The following is a 14,853-nucleotide window of genomic DNA, read 5'->3' on the forward strand; positions in this document are numbered from 1 at the left end:
TTGTAGGCACAGTGATAGATTTTGCTCTGCAGTCCAGCACATTGAATACAATTTTTCCGGTCCCAATGGATACCGGATTACACAGATTTTACTGTAGTTACAATTTGTCTCCTCAGGTATAATTTCTATTGTGTTCATTATGTTGCAATTGCAGATGCAGTTAACGGCCTTTCTCAATTAGATTTTTTTCTATATAACTGTGTGGAACTGGCAAAGCACCTAGACATTTCAATGTAAAAATGTGGTTTTCAATGTATAATCAAATACTATGTCATTGAAATGATTGTGCATTAACCTGAAGCAATAATACAAACAAAACAATACTAATAACCAGATATTGTATAAGTAACATATCTCCAGATAAATACTATAATATTACAAAACTAGGTAACCATGAGAGATTTTCTCCTAGAGTTTAATGGAAAGCATGTGATCTATCTTGCAAAAAAGAGGACCAAGTAAATAGGTCACCAATGCATTACACTTAAAAACCTGTGCTGACGAATGACCATGTGTAACAGGGAAGGAGGTTGGGAGTAAACCAGCAACCTCACACACCGCAAGCAAGCGTCTCAACCATTACACCAGAGCCGGGCTCTTCTGCATTTGTGGTTGTTGAGTTTAACCCTCGTCTCAGCGACCAGGGGACAGGCTCTGTAACGGCAGTGCTGCACGCATGCTTCCAAGTTCGATCACGACTGAATAACCTGTTCACTAGATACATCTAAAGATGCAGGTGTGACGAGAAGAAAAAGAAGAGGAAGAGGAAGATTACTTTTTTCAAGCTAGTTGCAATATGGTGTAAATAACAACCAGAGCTGCTATCAAAACTGCTGGGGTGGCAGGAAGGCAGAGACAGTCCTCAGCCAATGAGCAGCTGAAATGCAACGGCAGGGCTGCCTTTGCATTTCAAATAGCGCAGTACAAACACCAGAGCCAACGCCAGACATTTACATAATTCCATCCATCAGTTTTTCTCCGTGAATGAGCCTCATAGACAACCTGTAGCCTCCCCCACCTCCCTCCTTCATTGCTTTTCTCCCGTACCATGCTAAAGTGCCAATTGTAGTAAGCAGCCCTTGCAGTTTGAAAAATATAATTGGGATGCTATTATAATACCAGTGTATTATATTGAAAAAACACATTGGCAGACCACAGACACAGCAACACAATGCATTTATGATTCACAGTAGTCCTCCTAAAATGACAGCATGCTAGTACTGAAGTGGTCTGCACAGGGTTCAGGTCCAGCTGGATCAATTCACCCAAATCTGTTGTATAATTTAAGCAAACAGACAAAAACTGCCAAAGAAATATCAGACTGTACTATACATATTGTCAGGCATTAATATGGGGAAAACATTCTACAATGTAAGGAGGAATAAATGTTCAGGTGAAATCAATCTCCATATCCAAACATTTTTCAGTGCAAGGCTTTTGATTAAAATGGCAACTGTTGTGTTTTTAAGCTACCAGGTCTATTCTAAGAAATAGCTCATTAAAACAGAACAACAGAACAGTTTTATTTTTATTTTTTTTATTAACACATATACAAATACATCCTTCTACATTTCTACAGACACCTTTCCAGCTGGTGTTTAGTGTCAGAATAAAGACGCGGGCTGCCACTGTTTTATTTTTATCCATAGCTGTTTTTGTGAAGAGAATATGGTTGGCTTATATAAGATTGCTCTTGCTGTCCCCTGAGATCTTCAGCCAGGCCTTTGAACCAGGCAAATAGAAAATAAAATAAAGAAATGGTGACTTTGGCTGTTACAATATGCAACCTTCAGCATTCTCTCAAGGCTGTGCTGCTGTAGAGTTATTGCATTATCCCTTCATTGTGGAATAAAGTCATATCCCAGGAATAGCCTTCTGTAACCTCTGTATATAACTTTATTGGAATTACCATACACCCCTCTCTACTCTTGCTATGTTCACATCTATCAATATTGATTATATGTACTTGCCATTCTGCATCTCAGTCTGTGTCGATCTTTTCTCTGGAGCCCTTCATTTTTCTTTATTTAAAATGTATTTTGCAGTGGCCACCAGTGACATGGGAGATTCTTTCTTACACAAACACTTGCATGGCTCTGATGTGCTGTGTGTCCATGCCTGCCTAATTCTACATGCTTGCCGGAATAGAAGACTTCATTAAACAGGGCAGGACATGTGACAGGTGGCATCCCCGCTAAAGTGAGTGTATGGAACATCTTAGGAATCCCTAATCCAGATGAGAGGGGTACAGTACGGAGTCAGCTGGAGACACAACCCTTCCTACATTCAATTCACTTGGGTATGGGTCTCATTTTGTGTCTCATTGAATAGATGTAAAGAGATAAGGAAAACCAATACACTGTATACATGTGAAATGCAAAAATGTCATATTATATTGACCTTGTTTAAACTCATATGAAAACTATCCTTTACTTACACGTACATTTATATGAAACATATACTGCAATATATTAATATGCATTCATAGTTATACAGTAAGTCAATAAACAATCGATAAAGGGACTTTTTTTGCAGCCTGTCGTAACAGTATAGGCGTGACCCAAAGTCAGCAGTTGCTGAATCCAAATTTAAAAAAACGTAGACCACCCTGGTGTTTCCCTCATTATAGAAGGCACATACCCTCATTCAATATCTTTCGTAAAGCTCTTGGGTCAAGCTATTAGGTCACAGAACAGCCTGTAAATACATAGCACAGAGCAGTTATTCTTTTGGTTGTTTGTTTATTTCAGGTGTGAATGAGCCAGGGTGCATTTGTTTTCCATAAATCGATGATGTGTGCATGGGAAGAAAATATCATCCCAAGTATCAAATCAGTCAAGCGGGGTCTCTCTGGTTTCAATGGGCAAATCGAATCAAAACATAGCAGCGCGCATCTAAAGCAGAACGGCTCCATTTAAAAAATATAGCTATTGATTTCTGAGTAGCGCAAATGGAAAATGTAATCGTTCTGCATTGGTAATGCAAAAATAACCAATTTGAGAGGAAAATCTTTCCAGCTCAAGACTTTTTCCTTTGTTTGGTTTGATCTGAGAACTTGGGGGTTATTGTTGTGCTACCCACTCAACCATTATGCATCATCTGATTATTTATAAAAGGAAAAATCAGATTTCGTCCTAATATGGTATTTGCTCAAAACAGTACCCAGGCACTTACATTGTCACTTTTCTCTTTACCTGGTCGGCCATTTGGATAAGACCATCTATTTGAGCGTGCTAATTGGCCACTGTGAAATCACTGATGCAGCACCACTTGGGTTTATATATTTTGTTGAATTCTGTTCTCCTCATTGTAAATCATTGTAAAGTTAAACTCCAGCGACTCAGACGAGCCTCATGTGCAAGTATTTCATTTGATCTCAATACCAATCCTTCCCGGGGCAGCCCTGGGTAAAGCATATTTAGAAGCATGGCAAACCAGGGTAAACTATGGTAAATGCAAAGTATGTCCATGGGAAAAGCACAGTAAAACTGCAAAAATACAGTGCAAAAACACTGTGGTAAAATTTGTTAAGAGAGTCCAAACAAGAACCTGTTACACAATCAAGTACTGGGATTTATTAAGCGATGACTTTATCAATTTTAGATGTCTACTTTTGAAAATTGTTTCTGCACAATAGATGCCTCCACGTCATCCATCACAGGGGGAAGTGGAGAAATACTCCCTACATGTGACTATGGAAGGGGGAGAGGCAGAAACCAACACAGAGCACAGTGGATAAGCTTAAGATTTCTATGTATTAGAATAGATCTATAGCCACAAAACATTTAAGCTTGTCCTTTGTCAGATGTCGATGACTCACCATGCATCAAACATATCATCTCAGTCTTTCCTTCTGATAATGGTGGGCCCTGGGGGAGGAGGCTGATAAAAAAAAATACAACAAAGAATTGACCAAGCTTAGCTTTCTGAGCACCACAACACAACCTGCACTGGTAGGTAAGCACAAGCCAATCGAATTTCTCAAGGTTTGGAAAGCATTTGCCCTGGGGCTCTTGTGTATTTTGCCCAGCATGCCTTGTGTAAGTGAGAGCAGCGATTCACAGGCCCTGCAGTAGGCCTTACTTGCCAGTTATGACAGATGATGACTAATTGAAACCGCTGCAGAGATGGTGGTTATTATTTAAACCATATGTTCGCACTTTGTCATCCTCTACTCAGTCTCTCTTAACAGCACCTGTGGGGGGGGCTAGGCCCGAGAGAACTGGTGACAACTGCTACAGGGGAAGCCACAGCTCACTCTTAACTCTTTTCACTTTTTATTCTATACCATTCTTTCATTCAGGTAATGTGCAGGGCATCTCATGTACATAAAACATGACCGACCCACAGTACTGAAGCACATGCAGTAGTTATAGTGGTTCACCATATGTTGGAAGTGATCAAGGAAAGCATCCGCTAGCCGTCCCAACAAAACACTGATCCAATTTAAAACCGGGCCATTGACCCAATGGCCCAACATGTAGAGGAGAAGAATCACTTTTGGTGTTGCGTGTAAATAAATCTGCATGCAACCTGGAAAGCATTATCAATCATACCATTTCAGAAATAACATTAATAAATTACAGGGTTGTAATTATTAATGTAATTTTATTGGTCCTGGTAGGAAGACTGCTTCAGTCTATCACACTGAAATTAAAGAATCTGTTTTTTTGCAGGGGCTCGGCAGACTGGAGCCAGTCCAGTGGCACAGGAAGCATGGGTCAGCCTGAGCAGTGCAGGTAAACTTCGGCTTTAAACGTTAATAAACAAACTGCTGGGGCCGAACACCTTGGCAAGATGCTATTCAACTGGCAGCCTTCCCTGGGCTAACATAGAGGGCTCTATTAACACTGATGCTATAACAGAACAGAAGTCTGGAAATGCCTACTGCCTGTCTCTGCCTGTCCAGTTGTTCGCCACTCGCTCCCCGAGACCCAGAGCTCCAGTTCCCTGCAACAGGCAGGTCTGAGAGGGGCAGTCATCGGGGAGTTGATAAAGCAGGTAGTTGCCACTTTTACCTTTTAGTCAAATGATTAAGATCCCATACCCAAATCTTCTTCATTGGAAATGCAGTGGCACTATTATTGCAATGCAGCTGGTTTGCATTAAGGAACTGCAAACCCAGAACCTTGAATGTACTATGTGATTACCCAGCCTCTAATGGTGAGCATAACAACTTAATGAAACTAATGAAAAATATAAACTAAAACAATTTCACAAACGTAAAACATACATACTGATCATTCCAGTGTACTTTCAGATCGAATAATCAATAAATAATCAATACTGCACTTATTATTATTATTATTATTATTATTATTATTATTATATAATAATAATAATAATAATAATAAATTCTAGTTTTTTACCTGCAGTTCATTGCACATGTATAACTGTGTGTTTAATTACTGTATTTATGTCCTACCAGTAACCAATTTACTGCATTTCTTTCTGTGCGGTGCAGCGGACAGTTTTGGTGATGCAGGTTTGCTGCGTGCAGGGCAGTGCTGGAGAACCAAGCTGCTCTGATGACGTTGGCACACTTCGGTTCAGCAGCACATTAGCGTAGAAGTTAAATGTATCTTTTTAATATGTTGTTGTTGCTGACTTTGACACAAACATCACTCAGAATCAAATTACCAGCCAGCACAGACCACACTCTCTGAGACTCAATAGCGTGTTAAACGATTGAGAGGAAATGTACTGTGAAACCAGTGGAGCAGCTTCAAAAGCTAATGCAGTCCTCGAATAGGTGAAAAAGGAGGGAGTCGTGCTCTCTAATGGCTATTTAAAAAAAAAAAAGAAAGATAGTACAGTAAAGACAGCTGTGGTGGCAGTGGAAAATTGGAGATGTATGTTTCGCTGTGGGTAATAAGTGCTGTTTACTTTACTGGTTTGTGTGTGTGTGTGGGTTTGTTAGCTTTTAACTGTTCTTTTAACTGCATGATGTTGGATGGAGACATCAGAATTGTTGTTTTTGTTATTTTTAAATATATATATATATATATATATATATATATCTATATATATATATACTATATATATATATATAGTCAGAGCGTGAGAGAGAGGGAGAGGGTAAGGAAGATGGAGGGAAAGGGAGAGGGAGAGGGAGGAAAAGGGAGATGGGAGAGGGAGAGGGAGAGGAAGAGGAAGGAAACGGGAGAGGAAGAGGGAGGGAGAGGGAGAGGGAGAGGAAGAAGGAGGGACAGGGAGGGGGAGGGAGAGAGAGAGAGAGAGAGAGAGAGAGAGAGAGAGAGAGAGAGAGAGAGAGAGAGAGAGAGATTATAATGACACCACTTTCAGATGTTGCCACATTGTACAAATTGAGTAGCACATAGCTTTGGTAAACTGGTATGGCCAGTATTTCTCTTGAGCTCCAGTATCATTAAACTAAGCAGAATGAACATTTTGGATATGAGGTCCTCTACAAAAGTAAAGGCAATTAAAACAACGTTAAAGGGGAAGTGATTTCCTTGATAGTGAGTATTCCTGCATGGGGGTGACTGTCTGCATCTGTCTTTGTTGTGCATTTAAGTGTGTGCTTCTGTGTGTTTGAGGCTGTGTGCAAAGTGTTTTTAATTTGGTTTTTAATATATGCATGACGTTTAGATTGAAACATCAACAGCATCTAATTACAAGCAGTAAAACCTGACTAAGCAACAGTAACTGTTAGCAGGATCCCAGGAGGGAGACAGTACAGAAGAATAATCTCTAACACTCCCAAAAATCAAATGACAGTCTTATTTACTTAATAAACAAATGACAATGACAAATAATTACTACAAAATTGCATAAAATTCCTTTTACTTTGCTCAATTGTATTTTTCTTTTTAGCTTCCTGGAAAATCATCTATTGCTAAAGCCTCATGCTGAAGTTCTGGTTGAATTAGATTTTTAACGCAGCTTTTTGATTCATTCTTTATTTTTCAACAGCTTGATCTAACATCCTCACCACTCACCTAATCGCCCGCCCCCCCCCCCCCCCCCCCAAACTAAAGATGCAAGGCAAAAGTTTTGCTAATCTTTACAATTAATTGAGCATAAATGTGGTGTGTGACAGCACTGTCAATACCAATCTAATTACTTGAACACATAATCTGGACACGGACGGGCCTGGCAATTCTGTATGCAGCCTGCTGCTCCCGGCACCCACACGCCTGACTGAGCCTGCTTTCAATTAGTTCTCCCTACCTGTCTGAAACTGTCTGAAACGGTGCGCAGCTCACTGACAACACTGTTAGCAGAGCTGGATAAAGACATGCAGCTACACACCTAAGCAGAACACATGACAGAGTTACCAAGGTGCAGAAAACCCAGCTTTGACATTCTCTTCAAAAATGAATAATATTCATCTGAATACCATTTTAACAACATCTTACAGAGACTACTGTTCTCGTTCTGTTTGTGCTCAAGGGCATTGTTTGCCCCATTTTTATTTTAAGAAAAAACTAAAATGATATGTGCGTGAAGAGAAAGTCATAGAAGGAGTGTAACTACAGTAAAAGTGCATTGTAAAATCAGTCAGCATGAAAACAGAAGACTTTTAATGGTCAGATCTGAAAATTTTACAGGACATCCCCCACTTATTTTTAAGGGGATTCCTAGGATAACCACTGATAGGTGTAGGTCCCATCTATGAGAAAATATGGAAATGGTTCAAACAAATCTATACGACGCCATGTGTAGCTGTATAGCACACAGTTGTTTTAAGTCACAAGCAAGTATACCTTTTCAAATCTTGTACTGTATTTCCTTTTAAAACATAGCTATGAAGAACAATCTTAGTAAATCTATGCGACTGTGTGTTTAGGAGCTGCTGCGGCAGGCTAATTAGTTTACCACTATTACCAATGGGGTTTCCCCCCTGCCTGCTCCCTTGCATATCTTGTTGGTATTTCAAATACTGTAATAAAAGCATTACTAATGAGCCCCATCAATGGAGGAAAATCCACAGATTATTTCATGGCTCAATATTTACAATTTATCTCAATAACACTTGAGCTGAATGATGTAACGCAATTTACTTCTTCAATTGTTTTGGGAGGATTGTGTATCACAAACATTACAAACAAATGCTTCTGTTTAACCATGGGTGCTGAAAAAATAAAAATTAATCTGGCACTAGAGTGAAGTATTGTGTTGAAGAGGTCAAATAAATCTGCAGGTTTACCGTATGTTGCCTGTTTGCTTGATTTGCTAAATGACAGGTTTCTTTCAGCTCTGATCTTCGGAGCATCTTTGAAATTCTCTTCACGTGGCTAGGCATGGCTTTCTGAATGCCAATGATAAGCCCACAGGGCTCAGCCCAGCAAGGAGAGGGGATCTCACTGAAGGTAGCAGATGTTGGGGGAGCCAAGCATGGGAGTACATCAAGGTTAAAAGGAAAGATATGAAATGCACCCCTTAGGCAACGTTCTCCCAGACACCTGCACTGGTTCTGCAAAATGAATGAGAGCTCAGAGTACCCCCTGGAGCACGCAGGGTGCTTTCTCACACTGCACACAATCAGCTGTCAGGAATCCTTCAACGCTGCATCGAGACGCTGATATAAAGGGATGTTTTCATGTAGGTGAAATGGAATCACTTGACTGAACTGACCTGCGCAGTGCAAATTATAGACCTTTTATTGCCGTGTCTTAAATATACTACCTCTAGAGATACAAATGCATTGAACCCAGGCAGACACATACAGATAAACACGGACTCACACTCTATGGTCTGTAAGTCTGGGAAGCACACTTTCTTACAGGGTTACCCATCGATCTCCATCCCCCTAATTACCAGTACTTAATTCTAAAACGGTACTGTACAGCAAGGGAATAAGAGAGACATTTCTCATACCAGGCTCTACAATTACTGGATGTTTTTCAGTGCAGCCTTTTTATAAACTATACAGATTCACCCAAGACTGATTAGCCGTTTCAAGTTTAGATAAATTCCACTCCTTTCCAAAAGTACTTAATTTAATTGATTCATGCAAGCTTCTGTAAAGCCTTTCTGCCACACAATGGCAAGCGTAAACACAAGTGGCCCAAATTCCGCATGCATCGAGCAAAAGCCTGAAAGACCTCTCAGAACACAAGTTTATTCAATTAAGGAGACAGACTGACATCATTAACTATGCAAGAAGTCATCCAGATACCCAAACAACTGGCCTTTGAAATACTTATTTTACTATAATATTGCTATAAAATATGCTTGCTTTTCTTTTAAGAAGTTGTTTTGTAACTGTGTAGCAGTTTTGTTGCTACAGTGGCATAGGAATAACACAGGAGAACTAGAAGACGATAGAGACCTCAGCATTTCTTGGGTTTGGGTCCAAACTGTTTTACATCCAAATTCAATATGTTTAGTGCTCTAACTTCTTGCTCACCTTTGCTGCCTATACAAGTCGTGATCCTGTAAATTCTAATGCCATTGCCTATAGCTGAGCTAAAAGTATCTGTTCAATTGAGAACACGGATATCATAATAAAAAGTACCCTAAATCACTTAAAATACCACAGGGTGGTTAACTTGTACTGTACAAACACTAAGCGGTTATTTCCACATCAGATGCTCTTGAACAATTCCAGTGTTGTTAAATTAATTAACCTTTCTATGGGAAATCAAATTAAACAGACGAACAGTGACTGTTTGAAGGGCCTGCTTCAGCTTAGCTTTGTGTTGTATTAAACTGTGTGATATTAGATTTGTGTGCTGGGGAGCCCCGCAGAGTGTCTCCAGATCTCCAGCATGGACATGCATGCAGGGAAGGGCCACTCCTACCTCAGTACTGATCGATGTGTCTCTGCAGGGGCAGGTGGCTGCAGCACAGAGGAGAATGCTATAGAGTGTTGCAGTGGGGCTCCTTCTGTAGATGACTCAGTGATGTGAGCCGTCAGCTATTGAGGGCGGTCAACAATGTCCTAGAGATCAGCTCCTGTAAAAGGTGCTCTAGCATGGCACTAAGTCATTTGAAAATGGTGTGGTGTTTGTTCGACACAACTCCTTTTCACTGGTGTGGTGTTTGTTCGACACAACTCCTTTTCACTTAATCCTGTTTTTAGCTACTACACTTCACACACTAGAAACTAGGCGTGTAGCCCCAAATCCACGGTCAGATATTGTAAAAACAACACCAACTACCAAAACCACACATGGACACTTAAATGAAAAAATAAAAAAGGTACTGACACCACCTCCAAATATCTAAATCTTTTGAACACACAACAGTATAGCAACGTTTCTGAAAAAAAAAAAAAAAAAAATCCTTTCTGACCATCCTGCATAATTGAGTTCTGAACCCTATTCTCAAACTGCATTTTATTTATGGCCTGAGGCATTACATTTCCATGGAGCCTTGATATCTTGTGGTGGAGAACACTGAAGTATGGCAAATACTATTCAACTTTACCACAGTGATATCAAAGACCAATGACATTCAACACCCTATTGCACCTCTCACGTTGACACTACAAAGAATATTTAGAGCTGTATGTTGGCATCTATGGTTTCTTTCATTTGTCAAGTTATATGATGTCCTAATGTGATTCTTGCAGTTTCTGTAAGATCATAATGATTTCTCTGTGGACCTATCCTTTTGCTGGAACTTCCCAACAACAGATTCAGACCAGGAGAAGGGAGACAGGGATGAAACCATTTGTATAGTCGGGAGCAACCCAGTTAAGAATAAATAAGAAAGTCTCTTCTTACAAACTTGATGGTCACAAATCAAAATAATATATTTCTCAACCTACAGAGCACCCTTGAGCTGTTGCTTGCATATGCAGACTTGGAAGGACCAGTTTTATACTACATGTAACCTTATATATGGCAAAACAAGGTGTATAAGTTAAAATAAATAGAAACTTTAAAATTACATTTATGTATAACATATGAAAGTGAAACTAATTACAGTGTTTAAAAAGTATAATAAGAAGCAGCAAGTTCTTTATATTTAAACTAATTGGAACTAAAAGTAATAGAATCAACACAAGCCTTATTAAAGTCACAATATACGATATATGGAACAGTCTTTAAGCCTACATGAAGTCTTCGTAAAGTGTTCCAAATTTATCCATTTTACAATCTTATGATTGTGTATTTACTATTCGATGGATGTTTCACCGTGGTATACAACAGTACACTTTTATAAAGGGAGTCTACCAGATGCAGTGAAGTTGTGGCAGCCTGCCTGACAATCTTAAAATAAACCATACGTGTTAAACTAACAAACGACCCTGAGAAAAAAAAAATCATAATTGGACAGGCACATGGAGATGCTGTCAACTTTATAAAACCTGGGGGGTTATCATACTGAAACACTGCCACACTTTTTAACTGTCTCAAGTGGATGACTTTTGTTAATCGGATATCAGATCTACTTTTAATAGCAATTGAAGTGCAATTTAGTTTACTTTCGTGATTTGGGGATTTTAACCCCCTACCTAATTTGAAAAACCCAATTCAAACGCATCCTCAATGCTTCAACCTTCTTGCTGATCAGGCAGGCTGAAGATCAATGGACGATTTTCAAACGCAAAGACTAATTCAGCTCTCCCTTTTGTTCGTGTTTTTATAATTGGTGTCCATGGTGATTGCACGGCTCATTTAACTTCCGTGGTCATTATGGAAGCACCAAGTAAAAACAGGCACTGTCCGTGCATGAATATAGACTTCTCTGTGGACTGAAGTAAAAAAAAAAAAAAAACTAAAAAGCCTGTCTGAATGGAGATGAATTAGACTGCTACTGCCTACTTCAGAGGGGTCAGCTTTAAACTGCCTGGGCAGATAAGGGCTGGGAATATAATATGTCACACTAGACAATAACTGCTTACTCCACTGATTAAGGTTAGCGTTGGCTGTGAGTACAGTGCAGGCCTGACCCATTTACATCTGTTTATCATAGTGACACTGTCTACTAGCATAGCTCCTCGCATCACAGGGTACTTCCACACACTGGCACTACCGTTACTGTTGCAGTCAGCCATTATCCACGTTCCATTTGTGGCCTTCTTCCTCAGCTTTCCCTGCCTGGCCGCTACCCCAGCATGTCACTGTGACCCATGGCAGAGGAAGCTGACATCAGAGTTTCCCTAATGCCAGACAGCACTAGAAGTTGGACTTAATGAGGGACTGGGCATATAGGCTGGGAAGCAACGTGGTCTAGTAGGGGTTTGAGCTGAGGCACAGTGAGCCAATGTTTCCTGGTTCTTAGAGCTGGGGGACTGGGAGGCCGTGAGGTCGAGGGGAGGCAGTGGAGACATTTTTAAATATTTCAAGCACGACTAAAGTAGGCACATCGGGAAAGAGGAAATGCTCTTCTGCATCCTGCAAGGCACTCTGAGAATAGCACAGGGACCACATTTAAGATATTTCCTTATACAAAAATGAATCCCTAGCCTCTCCAAGCTCTCTGTTTGCTTCAGTTCAGCAGTAACTTGTTTAAGTTATGTTCACTCCGACTGAGCAGGAGATCCATTTATTGCAGAGGCATTTTCACTTCAGTATTCTTTTTACCCTGCTTATACTATGCATATACTGCATATACTGGTTGTGATTTACCATACTCCTCTGTGCTTTACCTGTGCATTAACTCTTGTAAACGGCAGCAAACATTTATAAAGGTCAAAATATGCATTAGCTATGTGGATATAACTTTTGTCAAATCTGATAAAATGTAGAAAAACTAAAAGCTTTGGTCATAGTCAATAGGTGTAATAATTGCCACTTTTTAAGCACCAGAAACACCTGTCCTATTTGTCTTTTGGGCTTTCTCTGTGTGATGGGGTTCTCTCCAATGATGGGGTGCTACATTTCCCACAATGACACCTCTGCCCTCCAGTCATGTAATCCTAGGCAGTAAGAATTCAAATATCTGCTATCAGTACTGGGCTCTGGGGTCAAGTAGGGTGTTAGCGATTTTTCAGGAGTTATTGTATCACGCCGCAAACCGAGCCAATCTTTCTGGGAGTGAAAATCAATGCGCAGGCCCGTCACGTCACACTATTGATGGCAAACTCAGCCACACCGGCTTCAAGACCCAGAGCTATGACTTGTTAAAAACATAAATTAAAAAAATATTGCTGAGCGAACTAACTCATCTTCCGGCATGTGCAAAACAGCCCACCCTGAGGCCTGGCCAGGAGCGATCGCTCCCCAAAGATCACTTATTTACTCCTGTTTGCTTTGCTGGCAAACAAGTACTTTGACATTTGTTTTCAGTGAGGCCATCTCTTCGCAGTGCACTTGGTGGATGTCTGTAATTACCTATTGATTTCTGTTGGAACCCTGTTCAGCTCCCAGGGTGATGCTGTGCATAAATCATGTTGTTATATGATATAAACCTATTTATTCTTTCTTTCGTCTTCCTTTTTTAATCCCACTTACAGAGATCCTGATTCATGTGTGTGTCATCATTGGTATCTGAAGACACAGCATATCTCACTGTGGGGGTAGAGGAAGCAGAAAGAAAGTCTTCTCAATCTCCACGACCAGGGAATACATGATGGACGAGCAAGGTGGGTTGGCAGATTGGATTAATCTGCAGTACTCTTATTTGGAGGCTAACTGTTGTTAATTGCTTTTATCTTCTCACTTACTGGTAAAGGAAGAAGGCCCTATTACTGGCAGACGCAACACTATAACATAATTTATCAGACTCCAGCGGACAGATTGATTAACAAGCATATCAAGCTGTCAGAGTATCTCAGCTCAGTGGGATGGCTGGAATGTCTTTTCTATTATTTATTTTCACATTTGCCCTGTTTTTAACCATTTTAGAATTAGAATTAGTAGTGACTGATGCTGTAACTGTGGAATCCAGTTTCTGGGGTCCCAGTTCAACAGCTGAGGATGCTTGGTCATATTATGACGTTCATATATGGAATAATCAAGAAGCAGTGGCTATCTGTGCTCCAAATATAGATTATAATAATGTTGCTATAGTTCAACAAACGATTGGTTATCACTCTTTTCAACTGCACTGGGACACTTACAATGTAGTTATTATAGCTCAGTGTGGCTGTTCTTCTGCAGTCTGCATACACAATGGTATTTTAGCAATACTGCATACAGACACTTGTCATTTTTTGTTTGATGTGCATTTATGAGCCGACAAGCACACCCCTGTGTTTTTGCGTGCCTCTTAGCATGGATGTATGAATGTACTGTGTACTGTTTCCATGTTTGTGTTTGTGTGTGAAAGCATACGAGTGAAACTTGGGATGCCATGGCAACCATAATGACGTGATAAATCATTCTAATGGTGCCTTTCAAAGATCCTGACTTGATCAATTCCAATTGCACAAGGTGCTATGGCTCTTTGCAGCCGGGACTTGAAAGCTGTGCTGTCCTGGGAGTTTGACAAATGCTGGGAGAAAAGAGGTGTTTGTTTAGGGAGTCACAATTCCAGAGACTATCGCCTTTCCTATGGGATGTCCCAGAGACTTCTACCTTTAGAGAAACTTCTGTACCTTAGCACAGTCAATGCTAGCAATACCAGCAAGGGAGGCAGACTGGGGTAATGGTAAGGGCTGTAAGGCAGTGGGACAAGTGGCTTAAACTGAGGGACTGGGAGGAAGTGCAGTGCAGTGGTTAGATACAACAAAACTGTACATTTGAGCTTTCACAGAAACCCTTAATGGCATTCTGGCCATTTTATGCAGTGTATGTATGTAGGTATGTATTATTTTTTATTGTTTATAACTGCCTCTCTCTCAAACTGCAATACAAAAGCATTGGACTCTTTTGGTGATGTTTCTATGGTTACTGTGTGATTCGCTCAGGAGACTGGCAAGTGAAGTTGACAGGGTCCTATTGAGAATAACTGGCACTGACAGCCAGTGGCCATGCGACAGAGAGAGGGGGA

The sequence above is a fragment of the Polyodon spathula genome, chromosome 26 (assembly GCF_017654505.1).
Source record: "Polyodon spathula isolate WHYD16114869_AA chromosome 26, ASM1765450v1, whole genome shotgun sequence".
Lineage (NCBI taxonomy): Eukaryota > Metazoa > Chordata > Actinopteri > Acipenseriformes > Polyodontidae > Polyodon > Polyodon spathula.